The 14,113-nt window shown below is 39.0% G+C and overlaps 1 protein-coding gene across 2 annotated transcripts in view; it reads left to right on the top strand.

The window, feature by feature from the left end:
• The window catches only part of LOC139720716 (uncharacterized), a 59,604-nt gene that overhangs the window by 3,782 nt on the left and 41,709 nt on the right, over positions 1 to 14,113 (top strand). The window lies entirely within an intron of this gene.

The raw sequence follows: 14,113 nt of genomic DNA, 5'->3' as shown, positions 1-14,113 counted from the left end.
TAGAGTAGGTGATTTGAATTGCTTTCCACCTACCTTTTTATTGGGGAACAACATTTTATGTTTGTTGTGCGATAGCAAAGTTGTGAAGTCCAGTAAATGTAAGGTAGAGCATATCTCTTTTCAAGTCCAGTCCTTCAAATTCAGAAGAGTGACAAAGGTCCATTTGATCTCCTGAAGCTATTATACTATGGTTGCTTTAGGGACAGCTTTTATTTTACTGCATTTACAAGTACAGTACGTGAGGGACCCTGGTGCGAGTAAACTGCGAATGTACACACAGTGGAAAGCTTGGCCAAAAGCCAATCACCCTGCATTGTTAATCATTGGACAAAGTGTTCGTTTTGGCGGGAAAAGAAGTCATTGTGTTTGAACTTGTAAAAAAATGTCAAGCGCGGGAACTGAACGAGATATGACTGTGGGTGCACATGGGGGCTGCTAAGTGCTGTAACTTGAACTCATCAAATGCTTGACATTGTCAGGTTGTCCAAAAGTCTCCTATCAGCTGTTGTTTGTTTAAATAGGTTTACACAGTGATACCAGTAGAGGTTTTGATACTCTGCTGATGTGAGCAGCGTATCATTCAATGTGGCATAAACTTCTGTTTGCCGTGGGGTATAATTGCTATAAATGTATGAACAATAAATTGATGTCCTACCAATTGGGTCAACATGTATGCTCAAACTGCCCTGGATAGCACTTGTTAGCAGTATTCTTATCCTGACACAGGATGAATGCGTATTATCACTACTGTGGTAGATACTGAACATGCCACTTTGTTCAAATTTGTAATCAACATTTGTCCCTGGGTGCTTTTAGTTCTGTTTGCTGTAACAAAGGAGAACTTTGACATACATCTGTACTGCTAGTTTGAGTTTCATCCCTTTTGCAGGAGTTGGAGTGGACTGGGTCCAAAGGGGGGGGGGGGGGGGGGGGGGCGGTGGGAGATGAGGAGGATGGGATAGAATTAATGAATTCCAGTCTCCAATGTAAAGGGGGGAAAAATCCCCAAGAAGTAGAATGGTGCCTGCAGCTGGTTGACTGCTCATGCATGCACTCGCTGCGCTATTTCTGCATTCATGAACCAACATGTGCATAGATGAAGCTGGAATTGACAATAATAGGATAATGTAATGGGGCATAGTGTGCTAGACATTGGTGGGGAAAAAAAAAGTCAACTACTGTTTGCTGTCTAGCTGATCAGCATGCTGGCATAATCTTGAGTTACAAGCAAGTTCGTACATGATCAAGCATGTTCCCTTGATTCTCCATGAAAATTTGTGACATTTCTGGCATCCTTCCAGCTCAGATTGTTTACCACATTGTTTGTGGCATCGCTCAGCTCATTTCAATTAAAGCCACAAATGTGACATTTTGAATTCTAATAACTTGTCTGTAGTATTGAACTGTGCACTGAACTGTGTGACAAGTACAACTGGAGGATAAAATATAAAATATTCTTCATATACTGGATGCTTTTTTTATGTTACAACTAGTTCCTGAACAACCAGTTTTTATGGTTCCTGATCTTGGGCAAGATTTTTCCAATTTGCTATTCAGGGAATAATATTCCTGGTATCACATCTCAATTTGCTGTCCATTTTGACACCACTGCTACACAAACTAACTTATGTGTAGCACTTTTCTTCCATAGAAGTGTACAGGATACCATTTGAAATTATTGTTCATCTGCTGAAATTGCTAATCAAATTTGAATTTGAAAATTACTCCCTGCTATTAAATGATGTGGCGTCACTGTCACTGTCAATAGTTGCATACGAACGAGAGAGCATATTAAAAATTCCTTTTATTAACTTATAACACACAATCCTGATGTTGCTGTTGTGTGTTACTCATAACCCTGTTTAGAGTCCTCTGGAACATGGCACAACCTTAACCCGTTGAGGACGAGTCCCGAGTATACTCGGGCAGGTGTCTATGGGAAACGTGTGTTGTAGCAAAATCAAACCGTCCTCAATGGGTTAAGAGGTTGTGCCATGTTCATGCCAGACGATGAGGCTCTAAATGGTCATGGCATAAAGCATCGAGCATGAGTCTGGAGTGAGTCCGGTGTGAGTCTGGCGTGAATGTCGTGCTCGACAGCCTAGCACGAGTCTAGCGCAACCTCTAAGAGGTTGTGCCATCTTCACACCAGATGAGGGGACTCTTTAAAACAGTCTCAGCATGAATACAGCATGAACACAGCATGAACATGGCATGAACACGGCACACACACAGTTTCCCGTGACCTGCACTGTTTGTGGGAGAGTGCTATTCATGATGTACGTAGGCCTACCCGGTACGAGAAACTGCCACCTCTATGGAGGAGAGACACCAGCCTACTGGTTTCCATAGAAACATATGCCGACTTCGCACTTAATAACCAGTGGAATCTAAATGGGGGTCTCTCTCTCACCCCCCCCCCCCCTACTGAGTTTGTGTTAAAAAAAAATGCTTGTTTTCTTCTGGCATGTCCTCCGGAGGTCCTCCTGATGTCCTCCTCCTAGACAGGGGGACTCAAAACTGGCTATCGGTCACTTCCCTGCAGATAAAGAAATGATGTGAAGTGAATTTTATATGCAGTTCCACAGAGCATTAGAAAAAAAAAAATCTGGCTAGGATAAATTTCAGACATGTATATTCATATGAAGTATTAGACTGTACCTTGCATTTAATTAACTTTTGCAATTCATGTAGGAAAGTATGTCCCTCAGATTCCAAATGAATGAAGGGGGTGCACTTTTGCAGCAGGGTACCTACAAAGCTGTACAATTTGTGTGTTCACTTGCTCAGGGCAAGCAGAACGATCTCAGTTACCCAGATTTTCTGCCCTGTTGATATGTAAAAATGTTGTGTGATGAGAACTTTTAACTGTACAGTGTACACTGCACTTCTTCTTCTTCTTCTTCTAGCATATGTATGGCACACTGTGCCTGGTTGATACCGTTTGCTGACTATTGCTAGTCACCAGGGGTGAACCACGAGGGGTCGGCATCATTCGTCCGTTTTCTTGTGTGGGTGGATGGGGGACCACTTCACTGGGTTGGCACCCTGCTCTTTGCAATGAATGAATGAAGTGGGATCTTTTACGTGCGTGAGTCGTGGGTAGCTCACACATGGACCTCCTTTTAAGGTCCTGTTTGAGGAACAGAGTGTTTTGCCTCAATTACCACATGAGACGATATGATTAAACACACAACATTGCTCAGTGAGACTCGGAATCGAATCTGGTATCCTTAATTCTGAAGGCAGACGCACTACTGACTGAGCCATAATATCACTGCCCCTGCCTCCAAAGTAGCTGGATTCAGGCGCATGCCAAAACTCTTGGCCTACACTGTACTTAAGGCTTGGTATTACCATGTCTCATGCATTTACAAGACATACCGTGCCATGCTAAATTGTGACTTTGAATGCCGTAAAAGAGTATGTACAAATCTATTAGAGTTATTGACATTCATAGACATCCTGCTTAGAAAAGGAATTATCTAGGTATATATATTGTTTCATTTCATTGGAAAAGATGATTGAGGCTTTAAGTTTTAGGAATAAGATGAAAGAAGTGATTCTGGCCTCTGAGGCCCATCACAGGCACTGGCAAAGATGATATTTGCCAGGTTTCTTCTGACAAATGAGTCATGTGTAACTTGATATAAGTAAAGTCTGTCTCCTTTTAACATGCCCCCCCCCCCAAAAAAAAAAAAAAAAAAGGAGAGAAAAAAACAAACAAGAATATGACAGAAAGACCAAAATCCTATTACCTCTAACTGCAGAGATTAGAGAGCTCAAGTTGGAGACTTTTATTAGCTGAGTGGTGATGTAGCCTCGAGGGTTACCAGGAGGAAGGCATCTTGAGTCACCGATAAGAGCTCTAGTATTTCATTATATGGAGAGGGCATTAGAGGGCGTCCCAGTTAGCACTCTTCCTAGTAGGGATCCCCACTCTGAAAACCTGACTTTAATGATAAAAAGGGCGTTTTTGTTAGAATCACATTAAATGTGTTAGACTGCGTATTTGTACCTGTTCTGACCAAGAAATGGTGATGAGTGATCACTCCAGTCAAGAGATAATAAGATTTGATATTATTTGACATGCAGTGCCTTTAAATTGTACGTTTATAACCATGTGGTGCTTCTTTATACAGCATGAACGTCACGAGAGAATTTACTGTGTATTAGTGCAGTTACAAAAAATAAAAGAAGAAGCTGGCATGCTGAAGTGTTTCACTTTCAACATATCTTGAAACTTTGTTGAAGTGTCAGTAATTAGAAGAAAGACAGGCTTGTCAGAAATAGGAAGGAAATCAACACTTTTATTTCAAAATAAAGTATGCAGAACTTTTGAATTTCTTCACATTTTACAAATTCAGAGGTAATTTCTGCACCTTATTTCTTGCACTATATTCTCCATAAATTCAGTGATCAGATGAAACAAACTGTGTAATGTATAATCATCAATTAACGGTCATTAAAGTTTTGATAGCGAGTATGCAGTGAAAAATTGAACAGCTTGCTTGAAGAAAGCTACATGGGTTGCTGAAAAGACCATCCATAAACAAGAGATGAAATTGTTAAAATTTTGATAGAAATTAGACAAAATTTGTGACTGACGTGATGACAGCACATTTGGAGATTAATTAGGCCTATAATATTCTCACCCTGAGTTTTGATTCCTTAATAAAACTCACACAGAGAGATTTTTGATGAATTCTTGCTCATGGGCCTTCAGGGTTGCGTTGATAATACTAGTCAGTCTCTGCACAAATCAACTTTTATATGATTTCTCTTCAGTGATATCCAAACCAATCACATTTTTAGATCATACTGCTCTTGATACAGTTTTATAGAGCTATGTTTGTCTCATTTCTGTGCAGTGTTGCATCACGTCTATCATACAATATGTCAGGATTCGTGTCATGCCAGTGGAGGCCTTTCTCCTTGCAGATGCAATTTCGATACATGGAGTTGAACATTAGGTCATTGATCTCACATGATCTTTCTTCATTGCGATGACCATGCCTCTTGCAAAAGTAGACTATCCTTTTAAATAAAGAAGCACTTGCTCGCATTTGTAATTTGCATATCTGTATGAACACACCCATGGCACGAAGCACTGGCAAGTCTGGAGATGCACACACTGAGATTTAAATTATTTATATTTACTTGAAGTAAAAAAGAAAAGAAAAGAAACAGAAAAAGAGAAGGGAAAATGAGAAGCATGTACAGACTTGTCACTTGAGTGTATGTCCCTGAGTTTGTGGGCAGTCCTGACTCATTATTTAGTCTGTCTGACTGACTAGTCTCAGCCTCAGACTTTGCTTCAGCTTTCTGTGGCTAACTGTGCTGAATCTTTTCAACAGTTGACAGCTGTTTTCAGACATACAGCGTACCATGGACCTACTAGGTCCGTGAGTGTACTAAGGAGTGTCACACACGGCACATCAATTTGGTTTGGTTCGCTTTGGTTCGAACTTCCAAGCCACGGTGTAAATACTGTAAACATGTAAATTTTCACGCATTTTGCACAACCAGAAACTAGTGTGAAAATATTAAAAGCATGCAAATATTTTTTGCTCGTTAGATGTACCACTATGTAATGTTATGATTCCACAGAATTGACAACATGTGAACTCTGTAGACATGAAAAACAACTCATGCGAAAATATCAATTTTTACAGTATGTTCTTGGTGACAAGAATCACTTGACCTCAGAACACCAGGCATACAATTTTAGCTATAAAATTGCAATGAGAACTGAATGCAGACCTCCCAACCATTCTGAATTTGGAGGAAAAGAATATGAATTTTGACCATTCCCAGCTCATGTTTTGAAAGAAGTTTTGCTATTTTCTTGACAATCTTACTGCACACTCCTATGGGAACTGCTCTTTCTTTCCTACTTTTGAGCCACATTGTCCCTATTTTTCAATCAGAACGGTTGGGAGGTCTGTGAATGGTTCCTCAGATTTACTGTTAAAAACCACAGAACGGTTCATAATGAGTGCTCGAAGGTGTCTAGTGCAGCAAAAGGTTGAACCTCTTTGGACTTTACAATGTGTGTGGCCAGTATTTTGATTTGTTTTAGGATTCAAGTAGTGTTTTACAGTATCTTACAGACCACTCAACCCCAGTGCCTTGCAAATGAGGGAAGTTACACTGTGTATACAAACAAGTCCTAGGATAAGAAATGGTAATTTGTCATCTAGGAAATAATGCCTAAAAGTTGTTTTTAGTAAGTGATTGCATATAGGCCTACCTGTAGGTGGTTTGAATGAGGATATCAGACACATTGAAGAACTTTGGTGTAAGCTCAAGTCCATTTTCAAATGATACGATGATGCTGTATGTAGCTCATATTGAGTCATATGAACTGTTGTAAGATTTCACTTTTAGGTCTAGGGGTAGGGCCTACATTGTTGCAGAGGTACCGGGTACTGTATACGCTATATATTTCGCGTGGGTTTTATTTTCGCGAATTTCGCGAGTCGGGAACTATTCGCGAAATTAACAACACGCGAAAATATTACCTTCCAAAATGAATCCCTTGCCTTGATGATACGAACATGTCACGGCTTACCGAACAGACCATACTGGCTAAGCTTGTTTACGCACGTCCACGTCTACTTACAAATACTGTAGAGAGCCAATCGCAAGGGGATCACTCGTCAGAAATCTAGCGCGATGGACTAACCACTTCAAAAATGTTGAATTCTAACTTACTACAGTGTAGTTCGCAGAGTTTGGTAAGTTTTTTTCATGCAGTGTATAACTAGTATCATTCTTATTTGCTAGTAAGTTGAAAATTCACACTTTCTTTGCCACTTCATATTTTCTCTGGTCCCCCAATCGCGAATTTAACCACTCGCGAAAATGTGTGACAGCGGCAATTCGCGAAAATTTATGTACGCGAAAATTATAGCGTATACAGTATACAATGCAGTTGTCTGGACCAAATTGGCCAGACCAAGTCTTTTCCCAATTAGCAGTACAACCAGGTCTTCTAATACACTTCTTCGATACTTACAGAATTATAGATGTACTGTTCATGTCAGTTTTCAGTAGTGCCTGGTGGTAAACGCCCAAAAGGGGTTGGGTGGGAGTGAGTTAACAATGGGATCAGGGTTCAGGGACAAGGTACAGTATACAAAGTTGTTCAAATTGTGCAGGGCCAGGGGGCCCCATTAGTAGGCCAGGGGCTGGGCTCCAAGGACAGAACCCCAGGAGGCAAATATCTGTGAATTTCAAACCTTTCACGCCCTTATTGGGCACAACGAAATCTTGGTATTTGGAGCATGATTGACATCCCAATATTTTGTCTGTGTGAATGACACTCATGTCATTATTTCCACCAAGATGTATTCTGATCAGATTTAAGCGGACTCATCAGTTGGGGGATTAGGGGATGCAGAGTTATTCATGAGGTGCATTTGGTCTCCTGTGGGGACCTTCAGGCAGGGCCACATAGGGTCCATGCACTGTCAATATCAGTCATCATCTCTCTATCTGGTACAACACTAACAGGTATCTATCATTAGTGAGTAGACATCTGTATATCCTTGTAGGTAGAGAATTTGTGTGTTCGGCCCGTGAGGATTGTAAATGTTTGAGAATTTCTATACCTTAAATTTCAAAAATTCTTCTTGTTAGAAACACACATATAGGTACAATGTACAAACTGTACCTCAAGAATAAAATTGTAGATTCAGGCAGTGCAATCCAAGCAGGACTGCTGCTTTTGTTAAGATATATTATTATTATGTCGATGATCTTCATAGCATACTCTTTGTGTAAATCTAAAGTTATTACAGGGACCAGATCTGTTTTTTTTTTTTTTTTTATTTACATCTAGGTAATTTTGCAACATTTTTGATGTTCATTTTTTACCCAATTTAAACCCACTTTAGAGAGAGATACCCTGTGTATACAAAGCAAAGCAAGGGTTCTTTAAGCCTCCTCTAGCAGCCTCAAGCTGCTTTTCAGCACAGAAAAAGCAGACATAATTCAGAAAAAGAGATCTGATCAAATAAGGTTATGAAATTACCTACAGGGGGTGATTTCAGAGTCTCCTACAAGAGCCTTGGTGTAGGCCTAGATACTTCAGGGTTCTATAAAGCAGCTTTGTTTTGCCGACCTGGATGTCATTATACTGAAAGTCATTGCCAGCTGTGGTGACCAACCACCGGTGATAAACTCAGCACAAATTGTACACTTTCACCGTGCTCAATCACATTTGTGGTTATGTAAGAAATTCAAAATCCCTCGCTTTGTATAGGAGAGGAACTCAGTTACCATGGAATGAAACCAGTGGGGCTTGCTTGGGCGAAACCAGCTCGAGCGGTTTAAACAGTCAAGAGACCACTTTTTTTGAGCAGGCTTTTGAACCTCCTTGAAGAGGCTCTGAAACTCACCCGCAGTATAAACGGGATAAGAGAGCATCAGTGACTTTTGTGGAATCTTGTTTAATGAAAGGACTTCATCACCTCAATTCTTTCCCAAAGCACACTTGACTATAAAAAGTCAATGGATTTTTTTTTTTTTAAATAATGTTGGTGCCTTCTCAGGAGATGTCATGCTTATTGCTGAGGCAGAATCCCTGTGTACCTTTTGTAGGATACAATTAGCCATGTGTATCTCTGGATTTTCGGCAGATGTGATGATACTAGAGAGAGTCTTGGAGGGAGAATAGCAGATTGTATGTTCCGTTTGAAGGAATCCTGACCAAAATCCACAGCAGCCCCGTATATGCTCTTTTTTTTTTTTTCAAATCCTGGTTCGCACTCTGATGGCTTCAAAACCAATATCTGTGAAAATAATATACTCCCATCTTTCTGCTTCCAGATGCATCCAGTGGAATGTCAAAATATCAGATGCTTTGTAGTAATAAAAAAAAGCCATCTTGTGAAATATTGAAAAAAATGTGGCTTATGTGTGTGAGTAGACTTGACATGAGTCATGTTTGTTATTACATTTGCCCTTTTCTAGTAGAAAGTCGGGTCTTCTGAGAGCTGCTTGTATACTTGTACACCACCAATCAGAACCCTCTCTCTCTCAGTTTAAATTGAGAATATACAGTGTAAAAAACTTTTCACAGAGAGAAAAAAAAATGGTAATGTGCAAAGGATACAACTAGCAGTTGCACATAATACACTTGTTGACTCACCAGTAAGGTACATTGTATCTGAGTAGTTAGCAAAAATTAGGTAGGCTTGATTTCTTCCATGGAAAGTTTTTTTTTTCTTTTTTTTTTCTCTTTCGTTTTTATGACAACAAAAGCAATGTCCATATGGACAGTGACTTTTGATGTGACATTTAAAAAAAGAATGAAGAGGAAGGCTATTCCTTCTAATGATTGTTTTGTGACATGATCACAATTGAACTGTCATTTGACATTAAAAATATTGCAGTGCATACTGACTTAGTTTACAGAGTTTATAGCCTGTTAGACAGCCAATAAAGATCAAAAGCAAAATGAAAGGTACCTGCAAGGCCACATTGAATGCATAGTGTGTGCTGAGCAGTTGCTGTTTATACAATGAAGTATTTCTATGCGATCAATTGTTGGAGTTTCTCCAGTCCTCAGTTCCTCCCCCCCTGAATTTTTCTGTACATTTCATAGAGCTTTATAGGTCAGAAATGATGATGAAATGTGAATATGCTTTAGTGTTGTACATCCTGCCTTTATAAAAAAATGTGAAAAAACACTGAATTGCTTGAATACCACATAAAACATCATACATGTATGCCCAGATCTCAGTCCACTGAGGCTGTGTAAAACAGCCAGTGGCAGCCAGTTTTCCTATAGAATTCCTCAGCATTTTTTCCCCATGTTCGAATGAGTAGAAAATCCTCTGGAGGATAATGTTGTATGATTGATGATGCAGTTGCCAAGGCAAACCACTGGATCCTGATTTTATTGATCAGTCACAGTTTTTTACTGTCCCCCTCTTGATAAATTGGATTTGACTCTGTCCTGTTTCACCCAGCTGTTGTGAAAAAGGCATTTATTGGTATGAATCTTTGCCAACTGGCTTATTGTTGTTGGTTTTGATTTAAAAATTGAACTTCACATGAAAGTGTTTAGACGATGCTTGAATCGATGAAGAAAGTGTAATGAAAGTAAAAAAGAAAACAAAAACTTGCAGAAGTTAAATGATTTCTCTGTTTTAAATGTGCCTCCATTTTCAGTAGTAGAGAAAACACATCTAACTTGAGACTTTTTGAATGCAAAGCTACTTGAAACCACTTGCCAGTAGTTGTGAAATTGTATTTTTTAGAAGCGAGACAGAAAAATGACAGGCAGCTTTGTAGAACAAACAACAACAACAACAACAAAATGAAATAGACATTGACAAAACATTTCAAGATGAAATGACCACCTTGTTTCATATCATCATATCAGCAACTTCCTTTGGTGTCTGTAACGATTTCATTTTAAACATTTGTATACTGTACTTTCTTTCTGCATTGTGGCCAGTGATTAGCAGCTTTTTGCTCCTCTTATCTTTGCTGTTACATTTGCTTCTTGGATGCTCTTACTGTGGCGAGGTAACCAGACTAGTAGGTGGTTCCATGACCACAGTGAGATGGCTGTTATGTGGGCTAATTCTGGCATGGTGAATGACAGAACTGGCAACTGGGGTCTTTTCTGGAAGTCATGTAAGGACATGTATGCATGGATATTTGTTTACTCTACTGGGTTGTCAACAAAGTAGGCATGATAGGACATCTTTTGACAGAAAAGGAGGAAAAAAAACAAACACCCCACCAACCTTATCAGCCTTGATCTGGCTTCTTGACTGTAGTGGCTACATTGTCTGTTCTTCTGTTGAACATCAAAATAAATCCACATGTAATTTGATATGTTTATAATGTACCAAAATGGGTAATAGAATTTTTGATAAGCTATTTACACAGAACAGCAGTACAAACAAACTTCCATGTGCAATTCAAGAGTGAATACCCAGACCTAGTGATCAAATAGCATGAGGAGAGGGATAGAAAAACAAAGCAGACATGCTACTGCAGCAGAGCGGTCTGTCGTGACCTTTCAGATAGCTAGGAATTTTTGATCACCTTTTGGTAACCCAACAGGCAAAGAGAAAGTCTCCAAGTTTGAGACTACACACTATGTGGGGGCGTGGCAAAGTGATATTTGCTTGGTAGCCTCTCTCATCTCAGAACAGGATTAAATGTAATGATGCACTTTAGCGTGCACCAGAAATCCTTGTTGGGACTTTTTGCCATTCTACATCTCTGCCATGTCAGAGAATGGACCAGAAAACAGATTCACATCTCGGGTGAAATGAAAATTGCCTTTGAATCCTGTAATGTCAGTCGAAATATCAAAACAACATCCGGCATACTTTATTGTCAATATTGAACTTTTGTATTTTTAGCTCTTATTTTCTTTGTCACATGCATTTTTGAATTGGTCTGTTTTTTTACGGACGGAAAAGAGTAAAATGGAAGAATAAGACTCTTTAATATGTTGAAGAGAGCACATGACAGTTGTCATGGTTACAGGCACAGTGATTCAGAAACCATTTTCATGCATGGCTGTCAGCGTGAAAATGACAAAGTGCCTACGAAGGATTTGTGCTCTTTTAGGTGCAGTTCCAGGGAGATGTGATGCATGTATATGTTCATGAGAAGTGGGAATGTGATAACATGACACATCAGAGATGGCTAGATATCCTGTCAAAAAATCCGTAGGAATCCCAACAGGGAAAACCAGTGTATTAATTTTGCTTGTCTAGACATGCACCCGTCGGCCTCCTCATTGCCTCTGAGCAATGATAATGAGCTACATGAAGTTGCTGTTAGTCTACACATACACAGACAGCCTTTTTTTTCTCAATATGCTGAAGGTACAATGTTCTGGGACCTTAGCCATTATTTACTGTTAGAATTAAAAAGAAGATGCAAGGAGAATTTGTATCCCATAATTCCTGCTGGATTTCCTCCCCCCCCCCCCCCCCCCCCCCCAGCCAGCATAGCTTCTTGCAAGTAGCTATTTAAGCCAATGTTTCTTGTATGGTATAGCAAAGTGTTATTTTTTTCTACCTCTTCTCTGATCAGACTGTGAAACCAGTTTGAGTTGGACATGTAAGATCTCTGTGACTCGTTAGGCTCGCGGTGAACTCCTGTATTGAGTGTGAATTAAGAGCTGTAGTCATGTGACGTGTCTTCCATCTGGGTCAGGTGACCTTCCACAGCCAACAAGCACAGACTTGTCACTATCCCTCATCAATTGTGACTGATAATACTGATTGGCAGCATATGTTTCTCTCGCAAGCATGTGTGCATAAAGGGTATGGATTATCGACTGTATCGGGTTGTGTCTTCTTCCGTCTACCAGAGATCACTTGTGTGACAGTTTTTTTTTTCCTTTTTTGTTGTTGATAGGTGTAAGAATTTCATGTAGTTGTAGTGGGTGGAGTACCCCATCTGCAAACCAGCTGATAATTCTAAAGATATGACATATTTAAGATACACTAACTCAGAAACATATCTTTTAAAATATATATAATAAACTGTAAAACAGAGATACATGTCCTCTCTTTGACCACCGAATTCATATTCATGCGGTAATATAATGTGCTGATTGAAGGAAGAAAGTTTGAAAACAATCATTGTTGGTAATCTTTGTTTGATATTCAGCTTTATTTTGAGTGGCAATGATCTAAATAGGCATATAATATGTATAATTTGCAATTCAATGTTTTGATACCAATGAAAAAAAAAAGTGTGACTGCATGGTGTGAGGGGGCTGCCACTTACAATGTGTATATTGACCAACAAATTCACTCAACATTACTTTATCTAATTTCGTATTCAAATAGCCTGGCTATAACTTTAAAATGCTTGCCAAGTGCAGCATTAACTCAGATGAAAAAGCTGAAAATAGCAAGTACAATATGACCTGTTGTTTATAACTGAGAAATACAGCAAAATCTGCACTACGCTTAGCCACAATCTAAAACGCAATGCCATCCATACAGATTTGAACTAATGTGTGAAAATCCTTTTGCAGTGTTGACTTTTGTTATCCCAAGCATCTTGGTATTGTTTCCACCCAATAGCCCCCATAGGGTGGTTTGTCAACTGGGAGTGTGTCATTGTGCCATTTATTGACAGGCTTTGGACAAGAATGGGCAAGTCTGGAAAATCTTCAAACGACTTCTCCAAGGCCCCAGCCTTGATTATCGTTTGATGTCAGTTGATAAAGGGCTATAAGATAAAGAAGAAAACTACTTATGCTGCACAAAAATCAATTTCCCCCCTTTGAAGCCTTTGTACAAAGCGAACAGTAAATAGCACCATATTTTTAAAAAGCATTAAAACCAATCTTTAGATATTAGTCTCTGTTTCAGACTTTCACATCTGGATTTTGCTTCTACAACATTAGAAAAAGTTGTTTTTTTTTCTTTTCGTTTACGTTGGTTTAATAGCTTAGGAGACCTGCTGATACAATCCCATGCACAGAGTATTTTTTGTCATAGATGTAGATGCAATATAACATTATGATATAAATATGGAGTTTGGGAACATATCTTTATCAAGTATGTTTTCTTCAAACATGAAATTTCTGTGACAGAAAGATTGCAGATATGGTAAAATGTGAAAGATTGTATTTTTGTTTTCATTCAGTGAAAAGATAAAGTACTTGTATCTACACTCTGTCTACATATGAAGACAAAGATAGTTGAAACGCTTACTGAAAATGACAAGAATCTAATTGGCACAGAGTGATGTATTTTAGAACACAGCCAAGGAATTCATACATAACCTGCTTTTAGAAACACTGTTTGTGATGGTCAGTATAAAAGGTTCATACACAATAAAAAAAAATGACAAAATTGATAAAGGGCTCAGGCCATTTTCTTTTGTAACAAATATTCCATAAAGGTGATGTTTTGGTCAGTTACTTTCCCCCCTAATATTCATTTTTTTTTTTTTAATGCCAGGTTATTGCTTTGTAACAAAAATTTATTTGATGCATAGAAGTTTCTCTCTCTTTGATCTAGAGTTAAAAAAAGAAAAGGTAGTAAAGATGATTTGTGTGCAGGTCAACAGGGAACTTGAGAGGTGGTTACATTATCATCTTAATTTACAT

This window comes from Diadema antillarum, unplaced genomic scaffold, assembly GCF_040938485.1.
Source record: "Diadema antillarum isolate AM-2024a unplaced genomic scaffold, OU_Dant_1.0 scf00000132, whole genome shotgun sequence".
Classification (NCBI taxonomy): domain Eukaryota; kingdom Metazoa; phylum Echinodermata; class Echinoidea; order Diadematoida; family Diadematidae; genus Diadema; species Diadema antillarum.
Note: the sequence above shows the minus strand (reverse complement) of the source record. Positions and strands in the feature narration are given on the sequence as shown.